We start from the raw sequence: 17,098 nt of genomic DNA, 5'->3' as shown, positions 1-17,098 counted from the left end.
ATCGCTAACTACGTGATGTTCTCATAGACAATTACCTAACATTTTTTATCCATAACGAGAAATCCCTTGGCCTACAATGGTTGACTGATCACCACTTCTAACTGAACACTGTTTTTATGTAATTTACATTCCAAACCCGCCGATTCGCCGACATTTTGACATATTGTCAAAAGTCATAGAAAGTACTTGTAAGTCGTCGACGTGATTCTTTTGAAATAAAGTCTCTGACACCAATACGGCTTGGTGTGTAGAGCCCTTTATGGCGACAGACTCTGTTGAGATGGTGATAACTAGCCAGTCGGACTTAGAACAAGCCCTACCACCAACCAATCTTACTCGTTGCGGGTTCCATGACAGTTACCTATCCCCGGGACTGCACAACTGGTAATCACTTACCATCAGGTGATCCGTCTACTCGTTTACCTCCTATCACATAAAAAAAAATACTGGTTGGGTTACATCGGAGGCCAAGCTGTAGATCCTGGCTATACAGAGTTGCAGTGGTGAGAAATTATGGCGGGATAAGTCCCAACCAACCTTACTGAACGTTATTATTTTGTGTACGAACCGAGATGCTCGCGTGCTAATGAGATAACTAGAGGATTACACGTTGAAATTTTAAACAAAAGCCTAATTTCATGATGTACCTTAATCCCATTCATACTGTTCTTACTTACAACTTGAAAGGTCTTTTACATAATTCATGAGTTACCTGTGTTATTTTGACGAGATTATCTGAGCAAGATAAAGAAGAGAAGAGAGGATTATCCTATCAAAAACGTGTTCTCTGTTGGCCGAAAGGTTGATGTTGGTTGAAATAAAATAAATAGGTACATTTTTATTAATAAGGTATGCGGCAAACTAGCTTAGCTATGTGGTTCGAATGACCTACCAAAAATCTAGGATGATCCCTCTGCCGTTTTGTGGACAGTCAACAGATATCTCATATCTTACAGGGCAGATATGTACCATCCTAGATTGTATCTCACTTAACATCAGGTGCAATTGCGGTCAAATATCTGCCATGTCTTCCATAAAAAAAAAACTAAGACGACGACCTCATAAAGGAAGCACGAAGGCGCTGGATGCAGGCCGCTACCAATGGGGCGATGTAGGAAATCATTTGGAGCCTTATGTTCAGCAGTGGAAGTCCTGTGGCTGAAATGATGATGATGATGAACTAAGACGACTCAGAATCAAACTGGGCGATTCATTCATGGTGTTTCACCGTACCACAAACCATTACACCAAAACTATTTTTGCAAAATATTTCAGCATTGAATCATTCGCGTTACTCTGCGCAGTGACATTTCAGCACGCTGACCATGCACTTTCAACGCTAGCAAATTGAGTTTGACGCGATAACCAAGCCTGGCGTTTGCAAAATATTTCACCTTTTCGATTTTTGGAAAATATGAAGCCTTTTGTTGCAAACACACGTAGATTTTTGGGTTACACAAAATCAGCCTAACCGAAAGTTACTTGTATCATAATTATTTATTATTATAACTACGTCAGAAGTATATTACTTTTGGAAGAATATTACCGTTGAGAATAAAAGTAATTACGTTGTCGTAAGTGAGAATTAAAGTGGACGTCATTCGACTAAAACGAACGATGTTCAGGGCAGTGTCGGTACCAAGCCTTTTCTCATAACAAACAAATCTCATATTTTAAATTAGGTCACTCTCATTTTGCACGTGTGTATTCTGTAATATCAACAAGTTGCAATTTGTTGTAGAGCCGTCCATACACCGCCCTTGGGAAATCTGGACCCAGCTCATGTAACTGCATACGGTTTTAACATCGTTCTGTATGATTGTAAATTAGATATTATACGACACCTATTGGATGAATTGTTTATTTTCATACAGTGACATTTCATTTTGGTATAGTAAGTACCTAGGTGTTGGTACCTACTTGTAACGTTGCTTTACTTCTTCTTGTCAGCCCAAAACTCCGCCACAAGAGTGGCGTTATCACTAGCCTTCAATAAATCTACCTGCATGCAGTTGTTTGGGCACACAGGGCACGACATCATATTGTGCTTCATTGACTGGTACTTTGGTGGACTTTGCTTTACTTGTAATAGATGCTATATCATTAAAACAACCTTGGCTTCAAACTTTATTAACCGCTTTAAGCGTTTAAATCTCCTTTTTTCCGGGAATCCTTAGCTGATTCAAATCCAAAATAGGAATTACCACAGATTAACCCAAAATATTTCATGTTTTTACTCATTCCATGTCATTGCAATGCCTTTAAAACTAAAATACGCTATCCAAGTATAAGTCGATCGTTGTAAATATCAGCTTAAATTGAATCTCGCACGCGCATCACTCAACACTATTCTACCCTATCGAATATAGGGCTTATAGGGTTACCACCTGCTGAAAAATGAGCTCGTGCGAGCGGAAAACCCTAGATTGTAAATGGATTCCGTTTTCGCGGGTTAACTTAGCCCTAGATGGCAACTTTGGCTAAACAAAAGTATTGACATTGTCAGTAACGCTATCTAACATTTCCTTGTCGTTTATCTACATTGCTATGAAGAGGTGGGAATTTAAATCGTTTTTCGTTTCGAACCAAAGCCAAATTTCATATAGACACACACCATAAAGATAACAAGAGCATACGGTGAGAACCGCGCTAGCAAAAAGATTACATCCAGAAATGGGTGCCTTGGGAAATGGATGGACAGTCTAACTATACCAACCTTCTCCAAGTGGGGCGAGGTGGGTATCTTGGGGTTATTTTTGTGGTTACCTACCCTTCGTTCAAGTAGGAAAGACCCGTTCTTCTGGAGGGAAGAGCCCCACATTACCGTCGGCCAACACACGTGTATGCAATTTATTTTAATGTCAGATACCCCTAACAAACCACGAGAAGTTTGGAAAATGCCTGTGAAAAGATTAACTATCTTTTGGTAACAAACATTTGTTGGTGTGCATGTTTTTATTGCGCAAAATAGATATTTTAATTCACTTAGGCTGGGTTGCACCATCTTACTTTAACTTTGATAAACATCAAAAATATGTCAAACTCCCGATAAAAAGCTCCGGTTATAGCCATAGTTACCGTTACAGTTAAGTGGTGCAACTCAGCCTTACGAACTTTTTAATTGAAAAATTCTGCAGTCAAGATATATGACTTGTAAATAAAAGCTAGTAAAATTGAAAAAAAAAGGAAGATTATTTCGGTGCGAATTTAAGATCGATTAAGATCTCGTAGATGCCAACCCTAGTAACAGCGCAAATTCAATCCAATATTTTGTAACAGCACTTCTACGTATCGGATATGATTTAGGATTTTATCAGGAGATACACGATGAACTTTCTGAGTGTTTCGTGTAACTTGAAAGCTTACAGGGGACTTTTCAACAAGGTGCAAGAAAAGGCTCGTTCTCACAGCAATCCAGTTATGAGCATCCAGTAATGCAGGACTTTTTTTTTCGTCAGGAAATGCATGAAATTGCATACCCACTGAACCATTCGGTTATGTGAGGCTTTCCTTGCCAGATGGGCAAGGCCTACTCACTAAAACCTGACGGTGTCCTCCCAAAGTCTTTGGGACGGAGCTGCGAGTTATTGTCCGAGCTAGACGGCCTAGACATTCTTTCGCGGCTCCGCCCCAGACTGTGGCTCGCTCTGTTTGAGCAAGCGATGACTGGCATCAGGGGAGTAGTACCAGACAAAATTTAGCGTGGATTAGCGGTGAGGTGCGCTGAATTTTGTCAGTGTATGAGTGCGCGCCGCATACTTATTGGCGCGCGCTCACATACAAACCGCGCTCGGTGCGTTTCTATGAAAATGACCTACTCATTTGTATTTACTCTGGTAGTACCTACCCTGACTGTCGTGTAAACACGTAGGCTGAGTTGCACCACCTTATTTTAACCGTAAAAATAACAATAACCGGTGGTTTTTGTATGGAGTTTGACAGATTTTTGACGTTTGTCAAAGTTAAAGTAAGGTTTAATGTATGTGGTGTTTGAAATTTGAATTACGAATTCGAACGGATCGGTTTTTTGCGGGACACTGCAAATGGGATGTTTAAACACGTATACTACTAAACGGGATTCTGTAAAAACAGTTCCTGCATAAAACGGATTGTAAAGTGATTCAGTAGGTAAACGTATCAGTAGGCCCTAACATCATACTGTCTTTAGCTGCAGATATTTATTCAGTTTACATATTTACATTTTTCTTCAACAAATATATTTTTGATCGACTATTATTTTTACTTTGAAATTGCTGCATCATGCTCTAGAAAATAACTCAAATTCAATTTTCAAATTCGCAAAAAGAAGATTTAATAAGGCTGGGTTGCACCATCTTATTTTAACTTTGACAAACGTCAAAAATCTGTCAAACTCCATACAAAAAGCACCGGTTATCGTCATAGTTACCGTTAAAGTTAGGTGGTGCAACTCAGCCAAGTAACAACGAGTCGACGGCAAAAAATAGCCATGCCAGAACGCCGAATGTTTTTCTGCTGGAATACCGATCGTGATTTCCAAAAGGCAAACTTTTGATATACGAAGCCGTAGTTGCGGCAACTGAAATAAATTAATACCTTGGGGTAAGAGTTCTACAATGGTTGCCTAGCAACGCTAATTGAATGAATAGAGCACCTCTTGTTTACTCTGCGAACGCTTTTGGAGTACGGTTAATTCGTAACCCTAAGGGTGGGAACTCACGGACCGATTTTACATGCTTTAACTGACCATAACTACACGCGATGAACATAATTTCTTACTCTATTTACTTTTTTTCAATGTAAATTTTTGCTAAATGTAAAGACATAATGCAATGCAACATTATATGTTCTTAAAATGTTATAGGTATCCTAATAATATATCGTTAATCGAATAGAAGACATTCGAAAATTTAATTTTAATTTTTATGTTCTCACAATTTCATTAACTTGTTGTTTCATATTATGGTAGCAATAGACAACACTTAATGTAGTACAATTTTTAATATTTTTAAATTCATGAACTAAGTAGGACAAATAGCGGATCCACGATACAACTCCGTTGGAGCCAAACTGTGGTTTTGTAAATAAAAAACTTACTTATGGTTTGTGAGTTCTTAGCCTAACACTACATTTTGTAGTTAATGATGGCCGGAAGGCACACGGATTGCAAGCAGTAGGATCATATTTTTGTTACGTTTAGATATTAGGTACCTACTGGCAAGTTTATTTGCCTTGAATGTTGAACAATTAAACATGTTAATTCATCATATTACTATCGTAACTCGAACTAAACAAGTTTTACTACAGGTACTACACTAATTCTGAATGAGATAAAAGAAAACGGGAAAAGTGGTGCCTTTTAAAAAACAAAATATATTTTATGATTTAAATGAAAACGTTAGTAGTCTACAAGTTACATGATATTGTTTTTTGCTTCAAAATGGAATCGATTTGTAAATACAATCCACAAAGAGTGTAGTACAATGCATTACAGGCGATACAATTTATATCTTACGCGAACCATCNGAACCATCCGAAAATTCACATGTTGTATGAAACAAATTGTTTTGGAAGCGTGACTATAGCGACAGATGAAAAATTCGGTAAAAGCCGCACAATAGCAAAGGCTAGTACTAAAACAAAATATGCTCCAGTTAACCACATACGTATAAAACACTCAGCAAACATGTCTGCTCATAAAAAGGCTCATCATAGCACAGCATTATTCGTGTCACGCGTCGCATAATGGAAGGCATTGTGGTGGTCACACAATCGGCATACCCACACGCCTGTATTTGCATTCGCGACTTCGCAGAATTATCTCTATAGACCACCCTTTTGTTCCAAACTTTGAATTGATTATTTGCGAAAGGGCCATATCTATCGGAAGCGTGACATTGTCATTAGTCATACTTATTACAATGTCAAAGATGTACCTATAATGAAGCTTCTAGTTCAGGTACCTTGAGGAATGTGTGCTGGGTAGTCGGAACCTTGCAAAAATCCAAATTTTTACTTAATTACGACCATAAGGGCTGATTTTTCAATCCTCGGATCTTAACTGAAGAATGAGATTGGCACATTGACAGTTTCAGTATGGGAAATGTGTCAAAATAACAAGTTTATTCTTCAGTTATAAGATATCATCGTACGATTACGAAACTTTCTTTATCAGCATCGATTAAATACATCTTACACAATTCATCCAAATAAAATACCATTCTCTGAAATATACATACATACTCGTACCTTTATAAACCATGCTAGTCTAATCCGCACTTGGTTTTTTATATCAATGGAACTTAGACCTTCTTTTCCAATAACAGAATTCCAAATCCCATAAAACCTGAATCCAATACCCCGTTAATCTCGTCGCTGTAATGCACTGAACACTTGGCGCATCTGTTGAGTCGTCTCTTTGTCGCGTGGATTATGAGATTGCATGCATTTGCATAGCTATGCATGCATGCACTCACTTATGTTCCTATGTCCCCTAGATGGGGCAGAGGGCGTCCACAACAGTCCTCCATCTCGTTCGGTCTTGAGCTTCTCGCTTGATCTCGCTCCAGGTCTTGCCGATCTTCTTCGCCTCGTCCGCTAGCGTAGCGGATGCATGCATGCGATGCAACTCAAATCTTGTTAAGCATGATTCTTACCCGGCTCAGAAGGAATGGGGGTTTTAAGAATGTTTAGCTTCGAAAATGTTTACAGTCTGTGTGTTTCTAGTTTACTTTTTACAGATTGTGGTTGGTGGCTGATATTTTAGAGTTACAAAAAACGTACAATGTTGTAGTCTTGTGTAGGATAAAGATCACAAACAAAAAAACCACATGACACTAAAATCGACAAAGAAATTCATGTATCACAGATTTTACTCAAAATTCTTAATTATTATTATAATTACGTTCTTTAAAAATTAATATTTGTTATAGGTATCATGTAAATTTTTCAATATTCAGGCTTATTACCTACTCGTAGTACTAAGTAACGTAAGAATTTCAAAACCTATTATTACCATGTTACCTACTTATATCACTTAACAAAATTCTATCCCGTTGGTATGATTGTGTATACTATTATCACATTAAAGGTTACGCTTTCGAGATCTTTCCGCAAAATACTCCTACTTACACACTACAGAAACCTGTCCTGTCAATGTAGAGATAGTTCCGTGTATTCAAGAGTGTAAACAGGCCTTAAACTCGTATGTATTGCCCACCACTAAGTGCGGCCATGTGTTAATAACAAATTGGTCTCCGACATCAGAGGGGTGTGCAGTCTTAAACTCGGGGGACCCAGAAGTTTCCAGACTCCAAGGATTTACGGGCTCCAACTTTTATTTGGCCCTTGCGATGGAGAACTCCGGATTGTGTAATGAACGTTATCTATTTTATGCGCTTTTGTTTTTTACCCGACACGACGCTAAAAGGAAGGGTTATGGTTTTGGGAGTCTTAAGTATGTACCTATGTTATTATTATTTGTACTCAGATTTTGATAAATAAGTTCATCGATTCGTTATTATGGGCCGAGTAACGTAGGAAAAGCTTTTTAAACTATTGTACAGTAATTAATAATAACTAATAAAAATATTAAAGAGTATCAAAAAGCAGCATGCAAGTACCTACTTGGTGTTTTCATTCTTTCCTTTTCTATTATTTTAATCGCATATGTGTCGTCATCACTATTTGTTCCGGTAAAAGTTAATTATCTCGTGGAAAGTGGTCGCATGAGACCGCGGTAACAATTTACTTTTATTTTGTCTCGTTTCGCTGATACTTGAACGGTTATTAAAAATAATCTGTATCTAATAAATCAACATGCTCTTTAGTAGTATATAACTACTTCAAATTGGTAAAGTATCAATTTACCATTTGCAGTCGTCATGCAACTTGCAGCTTCCTAATGATGCAACGCAACGATAATGGTTCTCCGAAACCCTCTATTTCGACGGGAACAGGAAATCACATCCGTCTATGCTGCAGACAGGATCTCCTTTGAATTAGGCTTCGACTGCAATAGCCACAGGATAATATAATATTTTTTATTGATAAAATATTATAAAAAGTAATAATTGTCGCCACTAGTTGGACCGACGATCTGGTGAAGGTCGCGGGAGGTACCTGGATGCGGACGGCGCAGGACCGGTCTTTGTGGAAATCCTTGGGGGAGGCCTTTGTCCAGCAGAGGACGTCATTTGGCTGAAACTGAACTGAATTGTCAAGAGCTCGTTATTCTCGAAAAATACTTTGTTTAGCTTCGTTTATCTTCGTGTTTCTTTTAAATAGTATTACATTTACAAAACTTCATTTATCTACACATTAATATTTCATCATTAAAATTAAATGCATCTCTGCCATTGCTTATTTTGTCTCATAGGTTTTCCTATGTAAAAACCGACGAATAGAAGTTGTTTTTTATTTTTTTTTATCCACAACGAGGAAGCTCTTGGTCGTATCTCTCCTGATGGTAGGTAAGTGATGATCAGGCCGAAGGTGGAAATGGTAATGGTAAAATGATTTAGCCCATCCATATATTACATCCTGTAAAAATAATATTGTGGTTGACAATGTTAAGAAATAATACCTACTTATTTTGAAGCCCGTTTGTGTGGTCTGGCTTTTATCGAAACAAGCTTACGCATTTCTAAAGAACAATGGGACTGGTAGGTACTTCCATTCGTATAATAGCGTTCTATTTTATTGTTTTGATGCATTTTCAAAATAGGTAAGTAATTTATAAAACGTATATGGGTGGTTAAGGTTATATTATCTGGTTTTGACCAGAATTTTGGCACTCATGAACGTAGATGGTAGATCAGTCAGTAACGGTGGCCTTTTAATTAATAATTCAGCTTATAGATATTAAAGACCCCTTGTTTAACCGCGCATTCCATCGTCACAAGCGTTCCACCATAAAGTCATCATCGGGCTCTTTGTCAAACGGCTGGCGTCGGAAATTTAAAAATAAATTTAATAAAACCGCCCCTACCAATCTTTTGAAAGCCTTTTTCGTGTAATCCGAAGGATTTTCGACGTTCAATCGACACTGTTCTATATGGTCATAGTTTTATTATGTTTAATATTCGATACTGAACTTAAACCGGTCGTTTTAGAAATCCTTGGGAGGCTTTTGTCCAGCAGTGGACTTGATTTAGATGAAACGAACGAACAAACCGAACTTAAAATATGTAGTTATTTCCCCTTATTTTGACATAGTTTTATAACTTCCTTTTGTATTCTCTTTTTTGAGTCAATGAAACAAATGACAAGCACTTAAATTATATCTTTTGGGCAAACAAAAACAACAGTCATCTAATCTTGTAACCAAACCGTAAAATTACCCAATGGTTCTGTATTACAGGTGGGACTATAAACACACACGGTTTATAGTCCCACCTGTAATACAGATTATTCGATTGAGTCGATAAAGTTCAACTCTTGTAACCAAAGGCGAATGTCTGAAACAATTCCGAATAAGTTTCAAAATACTTGACCCTTTTTAGGTAGGTCCAACTTAATGTTTACCTACTCTTTCACGCCAAATTCGTTACTAACAATAAAATTTGAATAAACAAACATTTATTGCACATTGAATTAAGTGACTCGAATATTCTAATTTGAATTGCTCGAAAATGGCTACATTGAAGTTAACTTAAAATTCAAAGGGCCGTGATAATTACAAATTATAATTGGCGGGGTCCGAATAGCACATCACACGACCCATTTCGCTGGCATTCGGCTAACACTGTTTTATGGGGACAATAAAAACCCGGGTCGCGTTCGTCTATTAATATGTATGAATTTGAACCTTTACTTTGATGAAAGTGGTTGCAGTAGTCTCGTACAAGAGGAGAAGGATACGATAAACTAAATGATTATTAAATGCCAAGAGTGCATGGACTAAACCTGCCTAGCTCACACTTATTTTATATCTTGTTAAATGTAAGTATTTGCTGTATTACTTGAAGAAGAGGCTGACAAAGGTGACTGAGATTCTTCATGTTGTTCCGAAGTGGTGGTAAGGCAAGCTATATTTGGGACGTGTATAGAGCCCTGAAAAGGGCATCAGTACCGAATAAAAGACTTGACTTTGACTTTGAATGAAGCACACGAAGACTTGGCTTGGTTGACGTACATTGACTCAAAGGATACAATCTATTTTTTGATTAAAACAAAGAAACACGGGTCTCAACGCATCATTTTTATATAAGTTACATTAGCAATCGCACACATCTTGACGTTTTGGAAGTGTTGCTACAGCCGTGGTCACTTTATAACAAACTCATTTTTTTTTATTGTAAAAAATCTACTTTATACTACAGTGTCGTCTCCTGGACTTCGTACAGCTATCTAATTAAGACCCTTTTTACTAATACCACCTATTGTGGTGGCACATAGGAAAGTGTAATGATGTCAAATTGTAGTACATGTCGCCCATTTGCGACGACACTGTGACATCTCGACATATACGATTTTTTGTTTTACCGAAATTCTGAACCGCGATCTTGCGTTCTTTTATCTCCAAAAACAGGGTATTTGTTACTCCAAAAACAACAATACTATGAGAGAAAGAGACAAAATATTACGTTATAGCGCTGGCTCGTTCGGCGATCTAGTTGGCTTCGACACTGTGACAGTTCAGTTGCCACCTGCGCTTTGAGATGTGAGGTGCTCTTCGTTTTTAAGAAAAACGTGACATCTCGAGGATACCGCGGTATTGATGACAAAGGTAAGTTTTTAAAATATTTTTATTTTATTCGACAATGTGGCACGTCATACTTATCACAGTGTTCTTCTAAAACAAAAAGCAAAGTAAAAGATAAATTATTTATATGTCACGTTATTCTTGTAAGAAAATCGAAGTATCATCGGGACATCTTAACTAGTAACGTTGTAGATGATGAAAATTTTTCCTATATTGGAAATATGTTGTAGGTCATTTGTTGATGTTCTGTTATTGCAGAATACATGTTATTGAAATTGAATGGTATATCTACTTGTCACGTTGTATACGCTAAACAGTAATACTAAACTCCAGATATCATTACAGATGGGGACTAGCAATGCAAAAAAGCAAAGGTTAACATTTGTGGCGATGCACTGCCTGAAGGAATTCCACAACCTAATCCGACAACATGACTAACAGCGCTATGCGAGCGCTGTGAAAGGGTCTCTTTGAGCTACAATAACGTCGGAACTAATATGAGTAGATATAGACTGATAAACATACATTCGTTTTGAAGAATAGTTCAAATACTAGAAATACAGTGCAAATAAAACATACTTATACGACTGTCTGTTTTTACAGACACAACAAGCAAAATATTTTATATTATCATACAATAGCCTTAGATTAGCTTAATCTAAGACGATAGCTAACAAAATTATCTATTAGTAGAAGTATGCTAGAATAGCAATGCGTTGGATGACCCCAGATATTTATTTATTTATTATTATGTAATTATTCAATGTTACTTAGCTGTATTGGCTATGTTTTGCTTTCTGCAAAAAAAGGTATTTTAATGTTTTAATATAATTACAGATCATCAGCAATTGATGGAATTTTATCGCATCTTGCCCAAATTTACTTTGGCGGGCGCAACATTGTTTTGTATAATAATATTGCAATAGGTATAACTATTGCAGAAAAACTACGCCAATAAAATGGCTACATTATTTATAAAATAATAGTGGTTGTTATTTTTCACTATTAATACATTATTTAAATATCTTTTATAAATTTAATTTTAAATAAGTATAAAAAATTAAAAGACCCTAAAAGGTACCAAAATGTCGCTTTTTTGCCATTTTATGCGCCGGAGACGGCGATTTTTGCGTTGATAGTTTTAGGATTAAATTGTCATAACTAGTCTGTTAAAAAACATCTATTTACTAACCTAGTAGGTACCTACAATTTTTTTTTCTGCATACATACATACTTAGTACAGTTTCTCTTACTGTGTTTTTTTGTAGTAGTTTACGAGGTTTTACTTTTGAGAGTTTTTCGTTTATTTTGATAAGTATTAGGTTTTAGAATAAGAAAACTTAATGTGAACTTAAATATTGTATGTATACAACTGTCTGTCTACTTAGATAATATTTTTATAAGTGAAATTTAACATGGCAAAGCGAAATATTCGCCTGTTCCAATAATTACCTCATTTTTACTGATTGTAATGTTAGTAAAATAAAAAAAAAATTTTCAAGATCAACGTTTTATCTAAATAATGACTTATATAAATATATTTTTTTATATCATCTACAACGTGACAACTGAACTTGCCATCTTCAAAATATTATTTTTTACTAGAATAACGTGATAAGTTGTCTCTTTTTTTTTTCAATCGCTATAATTTCATCAATTTAGACGCAAAGTTATGTCTTACTATAAATATTTAAATTCATTAATAGTTAATCTTCAAACGTTTCATACACAATTAGGTAATCCTAACCTTATTTTAAGAGTTATGATCATTCAAAAGTTTAAAAGTCGATTTCTGTAAAACCACTGTTTTTGATATATCACAGTGTCGTCGCAAATGGACGATGTATATTTTTTATTATTATTATGTTGAATTTTTCTTGGCTCTGTTTTGAAGGCTTATGGCCAAATAATATAGGTTGTTTATATTGAAACTATCTCTATCCGACTCAATAGGAAAATTAAGCAGTATCCATGCCATGGGAATTGGGTAATGGGAAGGGAAACCACTGGATTTTATTAAAGTGTGTTTATTAAGGATCTGCGAAAGATGAGATGCGGAAAAGTATTCCATGATAGTAATATGATGTTAATACAAAAGCGGCCTTGCCAATGTGTTTGCGAACCTTATTGCAGTCTATCGTATTTGCTTGATATTGCTTTTTTGTTTGGAATATTTCTGCGTGGTTTACGACTTATATTTGAAAGTTATACCGTTTCAGTTTCTGATTGGTGTAGTTCTTGAAAAAGACATGTGTTTTATATGAACGTGTTCTGTTGAAAAGTTTCAGTAGGGTTTAGTTTTAGTTAGTCGACATTTTGACATATTTCCCATACTGAAACTGTCAATGTGCCAGTTATACCAGGAGTTATTCTCGGATAAAAGTTTGGTCGAAAAGGGCCTTACGCCCGTATTCACAAACATTACTATGAGGTCTCACAGGGCGCGTGGACGCACAGGGTGGACACAATCACAGAGCTCTATTCAACGCTGTGCGTTCGATTTTCTGCTTCACTTAAGCAAGCATCGTTTGTGAATACGAGCGTTAGTGTTTTATAGTCGACATCAAACTATCTTGACAGTTAAGGCGCTCTACACACTACACTATTTGTAAAAAAAAAACTTTCCAATATAAAAAATATGTTTTGGTACAAAACTTATTAGGTACCTATTATATTTTTTTACAAGTTTGAATAGCTATAGTCAATTTTTTCAGCAGCAATAATTGACTCCCCAAGTACACATTATATCGTAATCAAGCAAGAAATTGCGTACAATCAAATTAGTGCCTAGAAAGCCCATTTCCTTTGTCCCAGGATAAATACTTCTCAATTACTAAGGCAATCGCCTCGTGTGATTGTCTAATACTTATGCATGAGGCGTGCGATCCGTTAATTACTTTATTTAGGCCATAAACTCAGGGCACAGACAACTAAGCTTCTAGACGCAGTCATCATCATTTCAGGCATAGGACGTCCCTCCTGACAATGAACCTCCTTCTATGCTTTCCATATTCAGTGGCCTGCATCCAGTGCCTTCCTGCTACCTTCATGAAGTCTTCGATTCACTCTCAATCTTGTGGGCGGACGTCTTACGCTGTGCTTTTTGGTAAGTGGCCTACACTCAAGAAACTTGCTACCCCATCAGCCGTCAGTTCAGGGTACTATGTGCCCTGCCAATTGCCACTTTAGCTTGCTAATCCGTCGGGATATGTCAGCGACTTTGTTTACGGATCTCATCAAAAACAAGAAATAAGGTGTAGTTGCATCATAAATAAGGGGAAAACATCATAATTAAGGTGAGTATTATACTGCGTATAGCTAGAGTCAGCCAGTCCCACACCGATACTGTTGGGCTTTGCCTCTAATAAATCACTACATAGTATAAAACAAAGTCGCTTTCCGCTGTCTGTCCCTATGTATGCTTAAATCTTTAGAACTACGCAACGGATTTTGATGCGGTTTTTTTAATAGATAGAGTGACTCAAAAGGAAGGTTTATACGCATAAAACATGTATATTATAGAAGAGAAAATCCGGGAAATTCCATTGCCACCGTGCGAAACCGGGGCGGGCCGCTAGTATGAAATAAAATAAGTCACATGTAAAACGTGCGTATCAACTTTTGTGACTATCGAATATTGGACTATTGCCTCCAGATTGTTAGTAAAAAAAGTAAAGGTGGTGTCTATTACTTTGGTTTGTCTAAGACATACATAGCTCGGTAGATTGGCATGTGAGATCGACTGACTGTTAGTTGATTATGCTTGGTCAATTTGATTGAGCAAATAATCAAGTTTGCATTAAATTACTCGTGAAATTATTAAGATGGAGTCACCCAATACCCGCATGAGTCAATCTGCAAGACAAATAACAAATTAAAAGCTGTGAATTATTTTCATATATCCCCATAAAAAGGTATATGAAAAAGGAGTATGTGGTATAATTATATTCCCAAAGGTGCTTTTTTTACCTTTTGGGAATAAAAGTATGAACTTAAATTATTTGAAAACAAAAGAGCTGTATAAGGTGGGAGAGGCCTGACAAGCAAAAGGTCGGTTGATTTCCACTTTAGCTTAGATTTTTCCAAGTTATTTATAAAGCTCAGTGTTTTTCCTTTAGTCAGTTCTAAGAAAATATATCAATTCTCTGAAGCTATTCTATAAATAAAGGACGGATTCTTATTACTTTTAACTGTCGGCAAAATAGAGTTTGGCGATATAATCAAGAGTCAACATCGTTGGCTATTCACAGATCTATCAATATTTATCAAGTGGGCAGTTCGGATATAGTCTTGGGGACATACTTCATACATGAGATATTTATTAAATTTGAACATAAGACGAACTTAGTGCACTAAATCATTCTCGACAAGTTTACCTTTGGGTTGAGTAGAAAAGAAACATTTTTTTTTATAATCTATTATCTACTCCTATTACTGCTTAAATCAAAGGAAGGCAGAGTAGAGCACCCTATGGTAATAAGTTCATGTGCCTGTAAAAGCCATTTAGAATCGAGATAAATAGTTTTGAACCATTAGGTACGTCGAGATGTACTTGAATGGTTTGGCAACATAATAACGAGTCAACACGGCTATTCACAAACTTACATATGCCTATTTATCAAGTTGACATTTTGGACATAGTCTCGGGATCATACATTGATATATGTATTGTTGTTGATTGTTGAAATGAGTTTTACTTTTCAAATACAGATTCCTGTGACGTGATTTTATGTGACTTCATAACTATGAGCTCTCATAATATTGATTCCATCAAAAACAATACTTGTCAAAAAAACCAAGTCTCGCAACTCAGTTGTTCCACGGTAAAAAGTTGTGAGATCCATGTAATACCAAGTCCAGGCCAGGAAATCTTTAACGTTTTACATAAATATATTGACTTGGCCAAACCAACCTTTCATTGTCCAGAGAGTGTAAAAATAAATGCTGTCGTCCCCTAGACTATTTATTTTATGCATTCCGCCTCGCTGATTTTGGCCCCAGTTAATCTACTGGCCATTATATTATTGCTGGCCTGGCAAACGAATTTGGCAACTTTTTTGCATTAAAACACAATTCCAATTTATTGAATTCGGTGCTCACTGGTATTTAATGTAATTCTAATAATTTTGATCAAAGCGCTTTCTGACGCATCTTGACAAGAAATTGAGGTTTCCCTTGATGTTGATGGAATAATTTGGGAAATGATGGGAGAATAAAGAAAACGGTCTTTCAATGTTGAATGAGTTTAAGAATTTAATAATTTCATTGAATATAGGCATAAAATAGTAAACTATGGTAAAGACGCTAAGTTGGTAATAAGTAATAGCTGAGGATAAAGTGATTTAGTATCACGTGTTCTACTGGAAGCAATAGCGAACAGAACATAATAATTATGTTCTGTTAAGTAATATAAAGAAATTAATGTTCAAAAATAATTGAAGAAACACCTCGAACGGCTCTTATTCGTCATTATTACCTATTTATACAGAATTTTGAAAATTAATATTGCTCTATCATACCTACTCGGGTGAAGCTCGCTTCTACCTTCGGCCTGAACATCACTTACCATATTCAGGTGAGATACAGGCCAAGAGCTTCCTCGTTGTGGACTAAAAAAACTATTTGTTTTTTTTGTCAATAGTTGTTACNTTACTAACTGTCCATCAAACGTTTACGCTCCTTGTACCAGGGCAACATAAATTCCAGGCGTAACCGGCCGCCAACCAATTCCGCACCCAAGTTGATCCTCGAAACTAGAAAAAAGCTCGCACGCACAGCTTCTGTTATCCCATTACACGTTGCCCAAATAAACATCTAATTCTTTCCTGCGCACCTCTGCACTTACGCCTGTCCCTGTCCCTCGGATATCCCTCTCTCGTTCCCACTACGCTTTGGGCTTTGAGCATGCCAGCTCCTAGTTTTGCTGGCGATCCCGCGCCGCACAGACGTGTCTCGCGTTGCGCCGGCTCCCCTCAACACGCTACAGGCGTGTTTTTACCGGGACCTTAATGAAAAATTGATGAAAACTCGCATTTAACGATCCCTCTGACGTCACAGGCACGCATTCGGACTGTGTTTTAATTAATTGTGTGCATGGATATCGCTATAATGTAGCATTCACAAGGTGAGTTCAACAGTGCCAATTTCAGGTGTATAAGGTGACTGAAAATTGCTCTTCGGTTGCGCTCTGAATGCGTTACGTCCGTTTATTATTTCCTGTATCTTGTCTACGGTTCGAGAAAGATTTATTTTGATATTAGCTTTATCTTTTTTCTTTGTTTTATGTATTTTAGATGTAGAAGTTTTGCCTTTATTTTCACATAAAAGATATTTTGAGTTTCTTGCAATTGTTTGAATGTCTTAATGATAACATAACATAATTACAGAAATGTAAGTAATGGAAAATTACAGGCA

At 36.6% G+C, this 17,098-nt stretch overlaps 1 long non-coding RNA gene across 1 annotated transcript; it reads left to right on the top strand.

The window, feature by feature from the left end:
- The first annotated feature begins 10,671 nt into the window (after positions 1-10,671).
- LOC114358017 (uncharacterized) lies at positions 10,672-11,554 on the top strand. The gene is made up of 2 exons (XR_003656349.1): positions 10,672-10,708; positions 11,030-11,554. It is a non-coding gene; the product is annotated as an uncharacterized LOC114358017 (long non-coding RNA).
- Positions 11,555-17,098: the final 5,544 nt, after the last annotated feature.

The sequence above is a fragment of the Ostrinia furnacalis genome, unplaced genomic scaffold (genome assembly GCF_004193835.3).
Source record: "Ostrinia furnacalis isolate ACB-3 unplaced genomic scaffold, ASM419383v2 OfSCF3581, whole genome shotgun sequence".
Lineage (NCBI taxonomy): Eukaryota > Metazoa > Arthropoda > Insecta > Lepidoptera > Crambidae > Ostrinia > Ostrinia furnacalis.
The sequence above is the reverse complement of the archived record's forward strand: the minus strand, read 5'-3'. Positions and strand labels throughout refer to the sequence as shown.